General features: G+C 39.4%; 1 protein-coding gene across 3 annotated transcripts in view; it reads left to right on the top strand.

The window, feature by feature from the left end:
- GAREM1 (GRB2 associated regulator of MAPK1 subtype 1) overlaps positions 1-17,422 on the top strand; it is a 106,487-nt gene that overhangs the window by 61,701 nt on the left and 27,364 nt on the right. The gene's annotated exons all lie outside the window — the stretch shown is intronic.

Genomic DNA, 17,422 nt, shown 5'->3' on the forward strand with positions numbered 1-17,422 from the left:
AGCAGTTTAATTTCTAGAAAACTATCGACCCTGAAAGGATTGAGCTATTATTTTAATTACTGCAATGAGCAAACATTACTTGGAAATCATTAAAAGAACATACATAACTCCAGATCCTGCTGTCTGACTTGTATTGATGAAACTTTTCTTTAACCAGAGGGGGACAATAGTTAATTTTGTTTCTGCTAAATTGACAGTAGCATGGGCAAGACATTTTGCTGTTGCTTTGTATTGCATTTCCATCACCAGGAAATTTGTAGTCAAATGCAGGCTATTAGTGAGTGTTGTGAGTGAACATTTATAAAGATCTCTTCATAGCAGTTTGAAATTAGAGCTGGCTGAATTAATTTTTAGCTACACCATTTTTCACTGGGAGTGCTGACCTGCTGAAACTATTGCAGGGCCATGTTGAGTTCAGTTGAAGGATGGTTTTGTTTGTTTGTTTTTTGTATTGAAAGGCTTCTCAGATCCACAGTGGAGCTAGAGAAGAAAATTTTACTTTGCGATAAGCTGTACTCGTGATAAGCAATGATTTAAAGCTTTGGTGTAATATATGAGATGCATGAGCTCATGCACTTCCTGCTCTGTTGGATTTGCAGGGGCTGGCCATCAGTTTATATAATCACCTCCCCCCCTCCCCCCCCCCCGGATTATTTGGAGTAGTTCCCTTTTTATGTATATACAGTTCTTGCTGGGGCAAAAAGATTGATTCTGTAGCCTAGTGGTTAGTATAGTCTGTCTGGGATGTGAGAGACTGGACTCAAGTCAGTAGCTTGGATGAAACAGGAGAGAGGTAGCATGAACTCAGTTGCTCACCAGGATGTGGTGCTATCTGACACTAGCATGCTGGTTACTTGGGGGAGCGGAGTGAGCATGCATGCATGCATCCCTTCTGTACATAGTGAAAACCTGAGACAGTATCTTAGAATAGCCGTAATGTAGAAATGAAAAAGAAAAAAATATCTAAAACTTCAAACCTATCTGTGCAAGGGATGGAAAAGTTTAACTGAGTTTCTGAATACTGAACTACTTTGTGAACTCTGAAATAAAGCTTTCATGGAAGGTTGAAGAACCTTTGGAGAGAGACTGCTGATAAAATGTACAAGCATATTGCTGCCATGAGGTAGAGTACAGATGGGGGTACGCAGGCTCATGTTTTCCCTTCAGAAAAGCGCTCTTTTATTTGGTGTAACAACTTTGTAAAAATCACACTATAACAAGCATTTTTGGTTAAAACCCTACCCATGTGGTTCTCCTTAGGATAGATGTTCAGCTGAAATAAGCTGAAGTGCTGTCCATCGCCCAGGACCTCATGATAAGTAGGTTTCCAAAGCTCACTGTGCATTGTGTTGGTCACTGACAGCAGGCAGGTTGCGAAGATGAAGGATGAGCTGTTTCAGCAGAAGTGTTGCCATTTCTTTGCCTTTATATCGCATATGTGGAGCGGTCCCTCTGCACATCTTTTCTCAAGCAGACAGTCAAAACCTGTGAGATAGCTGCACAACGATGGAGGAATTATTTATTGTGGAATGAACCTCCTAGCTAATCATGGACCAGTAAGAAGAAACTGAAGAAAATCTAGGATACCTTTTTTGGGGAAAGAAATTCTAATTATTCTGCGTTGCCATAATTCCCTCTCCTGTACAGAGAGTGTTGTCATATTCTAGCACGTTTTTGTCTTGTCTAGATTTAAAGGTTGAACTCCGCTCTAAGGATAGATCATATGACCCAGCACTTGCTCTTTATCCCTTATGGATTTCCATCAATGCTGTTCAAGTTTTTATGGCTGTAATGGTGGAATCAGATTTCATAAGGGAAGTAAAAATCTCATTTTTAGACAGATGTTGGATGTCAGAAGTAGAAATATATGCTAGAAAGCTTTGTCTGACAAGCTATACACGTGGTTTAATTTTTCAGTACAAAGTACAGCTAAATTGTCTGGCCTTCCTGGATTAGTCCTTAATGTTTCATGCTATAATCTTGCAAGAAGATCAAAGTGTGCAGTTTGGATATTTCTGGTATAAACAAGTTGCTAGTTTTGTAGCTTTTCTGTTGTAAAGTATTAGTATCTGGCTCAATTCATTTACTAACGTTTTTTTGTTGGTTGTTACGACCAGAGAGCACATCACCCTTTAGATAAATTCATCCTCTCTTAATATTGGAGGGGAATGCTTTTTAACCTTCACTTCCTTCAACATTAATACTAATCCTAAAACTTTTTCAATAGCAGAGAGAAAAAAAAATCTTTTTTTTTTAGTAGGATAGATTTCACTATTGTAATTTACTCTTACGATAAAATTTGGGTCATACTGATTCCCAGCTACGCTTTGAGCAGGATCACAGAAGATATTTTTAACATGTTCATTTGCTTGCTTTTCCTTATCTTCAGAGAGAAATAATTCTTGGGGGGGAAAAAGGGAGTAAGTGGCACATATGATGCTTGCCAGGGAAGAAATGAGTGAAATATGAAGGGCCATACTAAACCTTCATCTCTGCACAAAGATATGTGCAGGCTTCACAGATCAGCTATCTGACATGGTCTTAGACTTTCACCTAGTAAACCCTTAAGAAATGAGGCATTTGGGGTGTGCTCACGCAGCACAATGAGCATTTCAAATCGCAGCATGTACTGGCTTGCCTAGTTAACAAGAGCAGGGAAGAAGCAGCAGTTCAGCATGTGATAGCAACCAAGGTTTACATGCCTGCAGTCCCTGAAGACCTGCTGCACTATTAAGGATTAAACCCAGTGCTGCTACATCTGTTGTTAAGTCTGCTAGCTCAAGGAAACAGATGTGTGTGATAGCATACGTAACACTTGTATGCCTTCATCCTACTTAATATACCAGTCATCTTCTCTACTACAGAGAATGAAAAATAGCAGTCACCTTATTATCACAGTGCAGACGTTTGTCACTCTGTGGTGTTTGGCTATTGTAAGGCTCATTTAATGTGAATTAGATGGAAGGTGTGCAGAGTGTTTTTCTGATTCCTTTCCAAGAAAAAACTTGGCTGAACTGGCAGTTAGCTTGCTAAGGGTTGGTTGTGTGCAGCTAATTCTTTCTGGAGCTGGGAACAGAGATGCATGGTAGCAGGGATGCAGGAGGAGCCTGTAGCAGGCAGGAGTACAACATTAGGGTATGGTGAAGCGAAGCCTGTAGGTAAGATGTTAGATAACTTTTATGAGTGTTTAGGCTCCCAGTGACTTGGACAATTCAGACTGAGGGGTGGCTGGGGGAAACTTGCATGTTATGCTCCAAGAAAGCAGAGCAGTTCCAAGGAAGAAAGGTGAGAAGCCTGGAATCACCCATGTAGACATCCCTCAGAAGGAGAACCTCCTGCAGCAAAGATGATACAGTGTTTTGATTGTATCTGACTTAGCTTAGCTGGGCATAGTCCTTCCCGTGATTTTACTAAATGTTTTTTATACCAACTTAGTTAAACGGGCATTAGAACTGTGAGTAGATAAGCCTGTTAGCCATGGTACCAATATATCCAGCCATAGTAAGCCATGCTTGTAACTACATTATATGAACCCATCAAGCACTGTTTACTTGTGGTAAAGTTTACTGTGGGTGCAGACTGTCACTTTAAATGGCAGGGTTTTGGTGAGGCAGAAACTTGATACACTCAAGACAACTCAGAGTGTAGCAGAAGGAGGTGGCAGATGGAAAGGGTAGGAGAAGTGTTGGGTGCTCCTTATGAGCTGGTGATCTTTTCCTGATTGATCTTCTGGGGCATGGTAATTGATATGCTACTCTGTGTCTGTGGAGGCTTGAGGTGGAAGAAGTCATTTATGGTGTTGGGTTTTGCTCTTACTGGGTATGCAATAGTGTAATCAAATGAGAGGAAAAGAATTTTTCGTGGAATTACTGATTCAATGAGTGCAGTTGATGTCATTTGAAAGATGTGGTTTCTTAGTATGTCTTTGCAGTTCTGCTCCTTATGCTCAGAAGGCTCAACTGAAATAGTCATCTTCCTGAAAGGAACATTAAACTGTTAAGAAAACTTTTTCAGTACCTTGCTGTAACACTAGAAAGACTGATCTTTTGGGGGTTTTAGTTTTGTATTGTTTTTTAGATTGGGATGTACTATTTTTTTTGTCTCTAAGTGTAGGCATGCCGGTCAGTCTATCTGTCTTTCTCAACATCTACAGTAAGCAATTTTAAATGTCTGAAACATCATCTGTTTTTATCCATTCACACCTTCTTCACAGCCTTAAATCTGTGAGCTAACAAGTTGCCTACCATTGATTTCATTTAATTATTCATGGAATAACTTTTTTTTTAACCAAAAATATTGATAGTGTTTCTCTTATTCCCAGAGTTGGATTTAGGATCACCTTACTTTAAAAGGAAAATTCTTTCATAGTAATTTAAAGCATATGATTTCTGTAGAGCATTTGCAGCTGCTAATGTTAGCTTGTGTACTTAGAAATTAGTATGTAATAACATATCTCATGATAATCTGACAGCTGGGGAAGTGCATGTGCATTCAAAGACAAATAAGGGGCTAGTCACTTTGGTAATTACCTCTTCACCGCCCTTTCTGTAAAAGGCTAGAAAAAGGATGCGGTACAAAAAAGGCTTTCAAGCAAGAGATGCCCCAAACCAATATTAGAGAAAAGTTTTCACTAGAAGGACAAATAGGATAAAATATTCGATGCCATTTCAGAAAGCATGAACAAGGCAAAGTACATCTCCTTCAATCACGAATTATCATTTACATGAAGAAAACAGTCACCTGGGTAGTCTCCTAAAAACACCTTCAAAAATTGAACCACCCTATGTGTAGTATGTAACGTTTATTTTCCATCAAGCTGTTTTAGGTCAGGCTGACTCTCCTGACTGGTTTCATTTGGTTCTCAACAAGCTGACAGATAACTTATGAGAGGGAAGAATTGGCTGGGTGCTCTGTTTCTTTATACCTTTTGGATGCAGCTATAATTACTTGAACTGCAGAAGAGGGATTTAGGCGGTGCCTATCTTGTTTAAGGTATTTTGTTGAACTAGATAATGAAACAAAATGTGTACGAGGGAATGCATTCACAGGAACAGAGGCAGATGCATATCTTGTAAATCTAAAATTCAGATTTAAACTATATTCGTTGCCTTTTTGACCATAAATGAAAATTAAATGAAGTGACAATGCTGAAACAGTGTGCTCTTTTCAACCATCTCTAGTCCTCAACCTTTTCAGGTCATCTCTTCTTTTTCTTTTTTTCTTTTTCTTTTCCCTTTTTTTTTTGGTGACGCTTTAATGCATGCTGTGAACGTACGCCAAAATGGTCATTCTTAAAAGCTGCTTTTGTTCACTTTGAGCTGTTACTGAGAGCTTTGTCTACTTTGTAGATAAATTGCACAACCCTGAATCAATGTCTTGGTGTTTGCTGGAAACCAGACAAACCATTTTGACAAAAACACTATTGCATTTATTTGGAGTGATTGCAAAGATGGCTTGCTTCATGCAGAATGCAGGTATCAGAACACCTGGTTCTCAGCTGAGGCGATGATGTAAATGTGGCTGCTCATCTTCAACAAAAAAAAAATTTAGAAATGCTTGCTTCCTGTAAATTACTTTGAACGCTTGGTAGTTTTTCTGAAGTTATGGATGACAACATTTTTGGAGCGTAAGCTACTACATGTATTTCATCAAGGTGGTTTTCAGATAGTGTAATACTTTTGCTTTACGCTTGCTTTAATTCTCTTTAAAATAGTCTTAGCTGTAGCGTAAATGTTTTTAATACTGAATACTCAAAGGTCTTTAATGAGACTTAGTTGAATAAACTAGCTCTATTGTGTAAATAAGGAGTTTCTATGGAAGTCGGCTTCATTTCAATTTGAAATACATTGCCTAATTTGTTCCAGAAGTAAAGTGAACTTGTTTTTCAGAGTTTGCTCATGATATCTGGTGGTCATAGGTGCAATAAATTGCATTCCTTTCTAATTTATACACTTTTCAAATACCTAAAATAAGCTACAGTTTGTCATGCATTGAGGATACAAAGTGATAGTACTTTCCCTAAGGAACTTTTGAAAAAATTTGTCTTTTTAATCAAACAGAAGAACAGCAACCCCTGCTTTCTGTTGCTGATACTCTAGAAGTGGGGAACTCTCTGAGCCACAGCTTTTCCAGTAGTTGAATAAAATACTTCCATAGATTTAAACTGAAAAGAGAGAGTGGAGAATATATGGACTCTGCTAGAAATTGTAAAACACATGTATATTCAGCGAACGAATGAGATAGGCGTTTGAAACAATAAGCTGCTCTATAATGCACAGACATTCTTTCAGGCTGCCCAATGCAAGCTCTGAAGTCTTTCTACACATCGATAAAAATGTCTAGCTCTGAATGAAATATGTTTACTCTGTCTCATATAAAGCCCGTAAGCGACTGAGAACTGGAGCTGCTGGCTCTGTCATTGTTCCTGTTTTTTAAAACTCCTCCCATTCAATTAATTAAAAAACCTGTTCCTGAGCGTGAAACAAAAGCACTTTTTATATGAAATTGATCTATGTACATTTTCAAAATTTCTGCTGTGAAAGCTGTTTTCTGTTTAGCTTTGTTTATTGCATCAAGAGTGCCTGCCAGAAACAGTGCTGTTTACATAACTGTCCTCATCAGACGAAATATTTTACTATACATCATCCTACACTTGCACCATGGCCTGTTTAACATAGGACAGGGTCAAAACCTGAAAAGCACAAAAGAACGCTCAATAAGCAAGACAGCGATGAATGAAGTTAAAAGTCATGCCATTGAAATGGAGATAGTGGTGTGGGAGTAGCAGAAGGAAAAAGCGCTGTCAGCAGAAAGCAAAAAAGGTGGTGGTTTTGTGGCTACAGAATGTCTCTTCCCACTGTGGCAGAAACACTAATAGCTTGAGTTTTGGTAAGTGTTAACTTTGAAACTTTTGTTAAATAAATAATTAAAAGCTGTTGCACAGTAAGGCAAAGTTAATGGTTAAGCTTAGCAGTTGCTGTTCTTTTGGCAAAAGCATAGACTTGCTGAGAAGCAAAAGAATGTGTCTGAAGTTGTTTGGAAAAGCCACTTTTTCTGTCAATTTTTTTTTTTTTTTTTTTAAGATTGCTATGAAATCCAAAAAGTTGTCTCTGATATAAACCTGCAAGTCACGTACGTTTACAATCTCTGAAATCCATATTATGACCAAAAATACGCATCTCTTTTTCTGTGTTTCTACGCGTCTTCATTTCTTCCCTATAACTATAACTCTCTCCAAAGTTTTAATTAACAAAGTGAAATAATAGAATTCAGAGCAGGCCTAACAAAGATATTGAAGCCTGGTGGTTTATAAACTGCAAAACTTTGAGTGCTTCAATGGAAGAAAATGTTAGTTCCCCCAAAGCAATTAGCCCTCTTTCTAAACTTAGTTCTCCTTCTAAGGATGAAGTTTTGTTCATATTTCAGTATAAGATGTCTTTGACATTGGTGAGCAGAATTGCTTCTTTGCACGCTGTCTGGTAGTTATTTTAACCCTCAAATAAATGTTTACTTGCGACCACTAGTAATAACGAGATATATTAAACTAATACTTGTAAATATATTCTGTATTTAAAATCTTTAACTCTCTATCAGTGCAAAATTTCTCTTCACCTTCAAAACAAATTTGGAACCCAAATGGAAGAAGCATTCTGTTCAGAGAGCTACATTGAACTCTGGTTTTGAAATACTGCTGCTCTTAGAAAACACTGCAATTTCTTAACGTTGAAGCTTTGGTTTGCACAGGTAACTCGATTTAATTATTTATCACCAAAATGGGGAGAAAGACAGGGAAGGAAGGTTCTTCCACGTAGTGATTTCCAGTGAGAAGACATCCTCTAAAGAGAAGGGGAGAGCTGGACTTCTGTACTTGTTCAGTACTCAGAACCAGAGACTGTGAAATATGACTGCCATTTCTGGTGTGGACATCGGTCCAAAGAAACAAATAGATATTGCTCTGTTTTTGGGGTTTTTTTTTGGAATTATTGATGACAAACTTAGTTTTAATTGAAAATGGGAATTTGCTCCTTCTATATTATAGAGCATATCTGAAGTTCTTACACGTTCATAATTACTTCTGAAATGAATGTCAATGAGGTGGGGGGGATTCATGTTAGAGGCACAATTTTTTGATGCAGCTGTGATAGAAAACCTCCAGCACTCTGGGCTAACCTTTAACAGGTATTCTAACATAGCCTGTTTTAGTCTGCTTGAAACTAGTAATCGTCATTTGAAAAATTCACAGCTTTCTTCTATGCTTTAGTTAAATGTTGATCTAGTTGTAGCCATCCCTTTTCCTTTAGTGAATGCCTTGAAACTGGAGTATACTGATGATTTGGGAGGTGATCAGCTAGTTAAGAATAGGTCTGAAACAGAACTCTCTGCTGCCGCTTAATTTTAAAAGTGTATTAATGTTTCTTACTAAAATAGGAAAATGAGCTTGAGCAGAGCAATGCAGAAATAGTTTCTGAAGGTACGGGTGATTTTTGAATTCATAAATTATTTTTAAATAAACATCAATACAAGGTACATTATTCTTTTTTTCACTCATTGTGATTTGATCATGTTCAATTTCCTGGGCCAAATACGATTGTGTTGAGGGACTGGTCTGCTTCCCAGTGCAAGGCTTGATCTTCAGGTTACATTGACATACCTTCCTCCACTGGACAGGAGGGTCTCTGCTCCTTAGAATCCAACTTTAGCCCTGAATCAGTGTTAATGGAGCTAGTATATTTGCTCAATAAGAAAATAAATCCAGGTACAGTAAGATCTATAATCATGTACTTTTCCACCTTTGATTCTTTGTCATTCTCTTTTCTGGGCTTTTGTATAGAGGATGACAGTTTTTGGTAGAGGCACCTATTAGGTGAGGGATCCAAGTTGACTTTACCTCTCTTTAAAATCTTTCTCTCCAGAAGCAGACAAATCCAGCAGCCAGTCTCATCAATACCTTGGATGCCACTATAGTAGATCAGAGCCATAAGCTTTTAGTGACTCCTTCTGTTTTCATGAGTGAGCTCTAGGTGGCCATCCAGCCAGTCATAACCCCTCCAGTGCAAAAAAGAATAGTGCTGATACTTGCATAAGAAATACTTTTGTCATCAGACAGCTGCTATTAAACATAATCATCTCAGCATTGTTTCATGCAAGCTCTAGGTTGGTTTTGTTGGGCTTTTGTAACATTTCTCTCTCTCTTGATGCCTTTTTGTATGTGACCTGGGTCGGTTTTTCTATCCACCAGGAGATATGCTGTCTTCATGTGCATGTATTTATAATCTTCCTGTTCAAGAGGAAATTAGCAATAGTTTTTATTAGCAATAATTAAGACAGACAGCCCAGTAATCATCAGGCTCCTTTCCATGGTTGCTGGAGTGTGTGAACCAGCACTCCTATGGAAAGCTGCCCGTGGGGTATTCTTTGTGTCTGATGGCAACACATGGGAAAGGAATGAAATACATGTTAATTATAAGTTAGATCGATGTTAACCTAGTGAGTAAGTTAAATCTAGTTAATTTCTTATAGTCCAGACGCTCAAACATGTTACCTCATAAAACGGAACATTTTGTTGTGGTAATCTAGCATTTGTGATGATGATAACTTATGAAACAAAGGTTAGAGGTTAGACTTGTTTTCCCTCTCTGTCTTTTTACATAATCAGTAACATAAAATTCGCTCTCATGCAATATCTGTGTGTTAAGTCTCTCTTAAACTATGATCAGTAAGCACTGGAACTGATATTTTCTTTGTTATGCTGCCAATAGAATCATAAATTTTTGTAATGCTACTTAGAGTCATAACAGAAAGACACAGGAAAGGCATGCTAGACTGTATCATCTCCTTCTCTTTACCAGCACAGGATTAGACATTTTCATTAGAAGTGCAAGCATTGTGTTGCTGTGTGGGAAACTTGGTTTGTGTGTGGGAAACTTGGTTTGATTCCCTTTCTTCGTCTCTTGAGCAGTGTATGTATGCACATATGATGTATCAGTGTGCTGATTCTTTGCTCTTACATGTCTCGCTAGGTTGTGATGCTTGACTCATTCTGTCTTGGTTGAATGGGTATTTATACAGCAGACATAACACAGAGAGAAACAGAGGCATTTAAGGCTCCAAAAATCTCAATAATACTTCCGAGAAGTAAAACTATTCATTTTGAAGGGCTACTTCCCCTTCATAGGGCATGAAATGTTACACAAGCTCTGCTGACTTGAATGTGCCATTGTGTCTTGCCCTCTGTTATACAGTGCCATAAGTTTAGCTCCAGTACACTTTATGGATTCTGATTGTATTATGTTTACTTAGACATGTCCCTAGTTAATGGTTCATCTGTGTTTTAATACATTCCCAAAATTTCCAAAAGATTGGGTACAGATGGGGACACAGGAAGTTGTCGTCTTCCCTCCCCGAAGAAAAAGTACTGACAGGCAGTTCTATAAAAGCAGAGTCAGAGGCAGCATTTCAAAGTCTGTTTAATAGCTATGTCTGGGTGATTATAATGTAATAATCAATTGTAGCTTTTCCAGTTCATGGCCCAGTCATTGTTCTTTGGAAGCTGTATACCTGAAGACTGTAAATTTGTATTTTCCTGCTCTGTCCTCAATCCTTTTGTAGCCTTCTGTATGCTTTCAGCAGGCCACGGTACAAAAACAAAGGGATATTTATGTATAACTGTGAAAAATATGCATGTCTGTCTGTCTCCTCCCTCCCCCCTTTTTTTGTATATAGCTCGTAGATGGTATCAGCATGGCATATAAGGATGAATCTGTACTGCTGGGTTGGTTTGCTCATTTTTTTGATTGAGGGTATTGATCTTATTGTTGCGTCACGTCCACGTTAGTTTGCTCAGAGGTTCCAGTCTGAGGCCACGTCACCAGCTGCTTTGATGCAGAAACCCACAGGTGCCCAAGCAGGGGATCGGCTCTCCTGTCCTCTCCGAGAGCAGTACGGCCGTGAGCCTGTCTGCGCCAATTGGTTTGGGGACTAGGAGTTGCTCTAGGAGTTGAACAGTGTTCTGTAATTCCATTTATACGGATAATTTCTTTCCCTAATGAGTCTTTTCTCCTGGTACTCTGCAGGGAAGGGCCAGGAACTCTTCTGCTCCAAAATACTGAAAACAGTAGTACTCTTTTTGTTTTGCAGAGAATTGCAAACAAATGTTAGTTTTCAACGAGCTGGAAGTCAAGGAAAGCAAAGTAAGGCATTTCTTTCCCACTCGTCGTTACTTCTGCCTGTCTGCCAGACCTTTTCACATTTACTTAGTGATACATCTCAGAAAGCGCTACAATAGTAGCTTTATACCTTGGTTCCGGTTATTCATATAATAGCTTTATCCAAGACTGCAATGGATTCTTTTTTGTTCTCCCTTTTTTCGTGTCTAGACAGCTACAACCACAGTTACCCCAATGCTTCCTGAAACAGAATGAAACACAGCACATAGGTTCTACACAAATACGGTTTGGCAGATGTCCATTTACATAATAAATGGTTTTTAAAAATAATGCGTAGGCTGAAGTGGCTGAAGTTAGGATTGTATCCTAATTTATTGTTTTAGAGTCTTTGCTTTGCCATTCTTATTCTTGACTAGCTGCTTTGTTTAGGGGATTAGACAGGGGAAAATCACTCTACCTTGTGATCTAGTTGATGGGGTGAAAAGTGACTAAATAAACTGAAACTTCCTTCTGTCATCCCCTTCTGTCATCACTAAGACGAATCTGTTTCTACCTCAACATTGAGGTCAGTTGTGCACACTGTGGGCAGCAGACTGCACAGGCCCCTCTGAGAAGTGCACTTTCCCATTTAGGTTTTCACGTGACTACGTTCTCCCTGGCATCTAGCAAGCCAGCCCTCTCTGCCCTGCTCTCCTTTATCACATCTTATTTACCCTGTAGGTGTAGCTTATTCAGCTCTGCTCAGTTATATCAAGGATCATCCTTTTGGGGAAGAAAGCAAAGATATTTCATATCAGCCTGAGGCACTGGAACACTGAAAAGTGTGGACAAAAATTGTCCTTTCCCAAAATGGTGCTACTCTGTCAGGTACAGAGCCTTTGTTTCTCAAGGCTGCTTCTCTTTGAAATGCTGAAATGCAGTCAGCAGTCAACAAATAATGTGAAACATAAACCTCTGCAGTACTTCTGCTACCCTGCTGTGTTGTCTGCGCATTCTTGAGAAGCACTGGGCTTTGCAGATAGTCTCACATAGAGAGATGTAAGACTTAGTAAATAATCAAAGCTGCTGAAAGACAATACAGCTCCTGCCTCCTTAGAGAAACATTTAACAGCTAACGTAATTGAGCAGATGTTTCAGTGACCTTCCATCTTTTTTACTCATGACATGCAGCTACTTTTTTTTAACAGACTAGTCAGATTTTCTTTTTTGGATGTGTGAGCATATATATGCTCTCGTGTTTATGTCTCTATATGTTTACATCTCTGAGAACTTGACTGTTTGTTCAGTCTGTGAACCTTTGTCCTAGGTAAGGACTACCCTAGTCTAGGCGCTTCAGACACAGCACAAGAAGAATGTTTCTGTCTTGGAAAACCTGAAAGCCTTAAAACAAGAAACAAAAAAACTGTACCAAACCCTCTGTATTCAAAAGAGGCCAGAGCTATGATAAAGCAGTATTACAACAAAGGAAAATAAAGATCAGCAGTGAAGAAACAAAATCAATTGACTACTTATGCCCAGTTGCAGTAGCTGGATGTTTAAGCAGGACTTCATTCCTTTTCTTTAATGGTGGCTTTGAAGACTTTGTGTGCCTGTCTGGTTCCATGGCAAAGCCTGGCCCTGAAGAGGGGTCACATTTCAGGAGAAAAGAGGCCATTGGTCTGATGGTGAGCTCAAGGTCCAGCAGGGGCAGGTTGTCTGCTCCAGCCAAAGAGGTGGGGGGGACGACAGCCATGCTCATAGGATAGGATAGCACAGGGAACAGTGTGTGTCTCTACAGCCAGGCTGGCAGGTTGGGCTATTTGAGGCTGAGGGGTAAGTCACTACTAGAACCAGAGGACCTTGTATTACAGAAATATCTGTGTGAGCTGGTTGCAGTTGCGCAGGTACCTAAGCCTGCGAGAGCCTGAACGTTGGAAGTGGCAGAAATGACCAGAAAAGCCTGGAAAAGAAAGGGCTGGCTAATGACCCGGGGCGGCTCCTGCTCGTAAATGTTACCGGGCTGGCTTTTAGCGAGAAGGAAGATGGACTGATCTTCCTACTCCCAGTGGTTTTTGATAAACGCCTCCATAAACTAGAGGATAAGCCCTGGTTTAGGTCTTTCCCCACGTTTTTATCTTTCCACGCTCATTTCCATCAGCAGTGGATTTACTGTCTTTGCTAAGTGTACCTTCATATGGAAATAAGATTTCATAATCTGCACAGATAATATACTGGAATGAAACTGTTCTAATACCCTGCCTGCCAGAAACTGGACTGGAAGGTAAAGAGATATAAAACTTGCAGTAGTAGTTCATTAGTCTCTTATATGCTGTTTGGCTGCAAAGGAGTAACCACACTTGCTCACTGGACTGTGTAGGTTTTTACAAATCTGATCCGTTCTGATCCTGCATTGATTTACTAGGGCAACATTTCATTATTCTTTTTTGCGCTAGTAAGAGAGAAAGGGGTGTACTTCTGTAAAAATATAGTTCTGGTTTTTTATTTTCTTTGCTATTTTGTTACACAAAACATACAGTTTGCATGTTTAACATGCAGTTAAATTGTGTTGTGATTTGTTTAAACTTGCAATGAATTTTGTAAAGTCTCCTGATGAAATCTTGCATCTAATAAGATTCAGCTTTAACTTGCACTCACACCAGACTTATGTACATTTAACTTGTATTGCAGCAATACTTTCGGAAATTTGCTGGTATGTTTTTGTATGGCAGCTTGAGTAGAGACTGGGGAAGAATGTAACATGAAATTGTCTTTTTCCTCCCCATTAGTTAGTTGCTTGACATCTGGTTCAAATGTGTATTGCAGGCCCTTCTTCAGCCCTTCTTTCTCTCCTTTCAATGCAAAAATCTGTCTTTTTCAATGAGGAAATAAATCATCTTTTCCGAAGGACAGGCATTTTAACATCCAATCCAGACAGTTTCCGTGCACAGAACACTTCCTGACTTCATAGCAGTGGGAGATTAAGGCTGCCCTTCTGTTATATGCTTTGAGATCTGTATGCGCTCCTCTGTGATCAACAACCTTCTCATGAACTGGTGCTTATTAGCAGTGAAGGCACAGACAGCTTTGTGTTTGTGTGGCTCAGCTGAACGAAGGGAAGGATGACATAGATGGTGACATAGACGGTTCTGAGCATCTCTTTGTACTGAAGCAAAACTCCAGCTGATTTTTTTTTTTTTTTTAACACAAACGTGTAAATGCTAAATGAATAGCAGGCCCTGCTTCCAGTTTCTCACAGCCAAAGGCTGTTGTTGTGTGATGAGAAATTTTGGACCTTTTTGCAGCAGTTTGGGCAGTAATGGGTAACTGTCCCTTTCTTGCCACCAAAGTATCTATTGTTAAATACATATTAGTCTTGGTGAAATAATAATATTATGGTTCCAAAAAGAGTAACTAGAGAAGCTAGAATTAAAGACCACTGTCTCATTCAAAGTGCAAGATAAACATTGTTCAGATATAAGTAATCATTCGATATATTTTCTTCTGCAGTTCTTCATGCGACTTCATGTCTTGTTACTGTGCCCAACTCAATTACCATTCTGAAAAGAGAATTAACTTCTTTCTGTATTTCCAAGTTTTTATCTCTGCAGTATCTGATAGTTTAATTAAAATTAACGTAGCTTTCTTGTGGTATCGTATTTAACTCCATTCTGTATGTAAAGGGGAAGTGTTAAATCAGAAGTACCTGCTGGTTTTAGAAGATCTATCCACGATGTCTAGAACTTGCAGTGGTTTTGATTTTTTTTTTTTTTCTTCAGGGAACTTAAAGCATAAAATGCAATTATAAATTGTAATCACAGCTTGCCTTGAATAGTTACTACAGCTGGGAATCCTGCAAATCAGACCCCTAGGTCCCAAATTAGGCAATCAATTAGGGTTCCAGCCGGGTGGCTCTGTCATTAGTGAAAGAGGACAGTGGTGGTGCTCCCTGACGAGTAATTCAGAAATAAGTCCTTGAAGAGAGGAACAGCCCAGGGTCAACCCATAGCCAACACTAAAGCATGAGGTTTAAGGACATCTGGCCAGTAGTGACCTTCTGTGAACTACTGTCACTCACTTCATGCTCCAGAGTACTTTTTTTTTTCTGTGCTATCAGGTGCTCCCTGGTGCAACTCGGACTCTGGTGGTGAATGATACCCTGGCACATCCTGATGCCATGTCAGCGAAAGGCCAGACTTCACACAGTTGCCCTGTACTCCTGAATTTCCTTTATAGGAAAGCTGGGTGCCTGGAGGGCAAAGGCCCTGCAGAGCAGGGAAATTCATCTTTGTCTTAGTTAGGATATGGCTGACAGGAAAATCCTGAAAGCATGATTTTCACCTTTCCCTTCCTCAGCTCTTGTATGGGTCGCAACAGTTTCTAACTTCTGTAACAGGTGAAGCAGAGCTTCCGCATGTAAGGCTAGCTTCGTTCCCTGATTCTTGGAATTGGAAAATATGTAACCACGTAATTGAAGAATGGTAATTTTGCATATTTATAAAGTGCCTTTCTGCTTATTATTCAGATTCACTGAACCCAGAAGTGTAGCCTGCATGGCCCACTCTATAGCTTTATGGTAAAAGATGCTCAGAGCCAGCAAACTGAGGAATTCAGCTTCAAAACGGTAGTAAATTTCTGCTGAGCACATGAAACATTTCTTCAAGTGCTTATACTTTGTCAATTTTCCGATGGCTACCTGAAGTATCTGCCAGACACAGCTTTGGCACTCGTAATATTTCTACACTCAGTCTCGGAGGTGCTGTAAAAGCTGTGGAAGGAGAGAGAGGTTGCCACAATTTGTCAAGGTGGAGGGTATGTGTGTGTCAAAAGTTTCAGATACCTTCAGTAAGCAATTAAACAGATTTACAGGGAAGAAAACTTCTCGAGCTATTAACTGCAAAGATACCTCCTCCCTGCTCAGGAAGTCCATGAGCCAAAGGTTCCCCTCTAGAGGTATGGAAGAGAGTCCAGGGGGTTATTGCTAGTTGTTCCTTACACGTCTGCTGACATCTGTCAAAGGCAGAATACAGCACAAGGTAGGCCTTTGGTCTGACCTGGTAACGCTATTCCTGCAGTAAACTAGTGAACTGCAGTCTTTAGCAGATCAGACCAAAGGTCTGTGTATTCCTACTACAGGAATATTCTATATTAGTGTTGCTTTTTGAAGTATTTGAATTGTTTTGGCTGATCTTCAAATAATAGCATGTCCTGAAGCAGACATGTAGTTAAGAAAACTGTTGGGCAACTAATATTTGAAGTGTGGTGAAGTTTATTAAACAGTTGTAAAACAGTCTTACAACGGCAAGTGTCAGCATCTTTAGTTATAGTGCTATACAGTACCACAAGCCCTGTTGATAATACTTTGAAATTACTATTGTCACTTCAGAAAGAAAAAATGCATGGAGGAGAATAAAAGTAAGTCTTGTATTGTAAAAATTGATATGTAGGCTACAACAACAGTATTTGAACTTTCAACTTGAAAGACTTGTCCTTCTGTTAGCAGGTTGCTGGGGTCGGGTCGAACATGCGTATCTCTCTTGGTGTGTGCATGTGCGTACACTTGGGTGCACGCTCGCAGTAGGGTGGAGGGATGGGCCTTTCTTGTAAGGCTTCAGGGCTTGCTGAACTTGCATTTGTTTCCTCCTCTGCTGCTAGGTGGTCTGCAGTAGCGCAGTGTGGGTGAATCCTCTGAACGTATCACAAAAGTCACAAAATGCTGAAGGAGTGAGAAAGTATTTTGTAGGTGGCTGACTTCCTGCTGCATTGGATGACTTTTAATGAAGTTGAGTACCATTTGTGAACAATGACCAAGTGGCTGGATGCGTTGCAAATTTTGAAGTGTGATTTACAGAAGATGTGCAAACCATTGATTTTACTCAGTCAATTTCTTGAATTATTTCTCACAATAATTGTTGCTGTGGTATTGTCTTGCTGAGGTGATCATTTAAGTTTGTAGTGGTTAATGTTTCTAAATTTGGGATGATATCTCCAGTGATTTTACATTTAATTCATACCAGCAGAAAATGCATCTGTCTACAAAATGCATTTGTTATCACTGTATTTACAAAAGAAAGCTTGTCAAAAGCAAGCTTGTGTTCATAATGCGCAAAAGTAATTGAAATACTTAGCTCTCCAGGGTCATGTGTGCAGTCCTGCCTCGGTGTTAATTCTTGCCCTTTAGAACACCTAGAAAATACCAAAATGGTTATTGTGCCGTGAGGGTAAAGTCAGCAAGAAACACCTCTTCCTAATGCTCTTCTGAAGATGATCGCCTTCAAATG

Source organism: Struthio camelus, chromosome 2 (assembly GCF_040807025.1).
Source record: "Struthio camelus isolate bStrCam1 chromosome 2, bStrCam1.hap1, whole genome shotgun sequence".
Classification (NCBI taxonomy): Eukaryota; Metazoa; Chordata; class Aves; order Struthioniformes; family Struthionidae; genus Struthio; species Struthio camelus.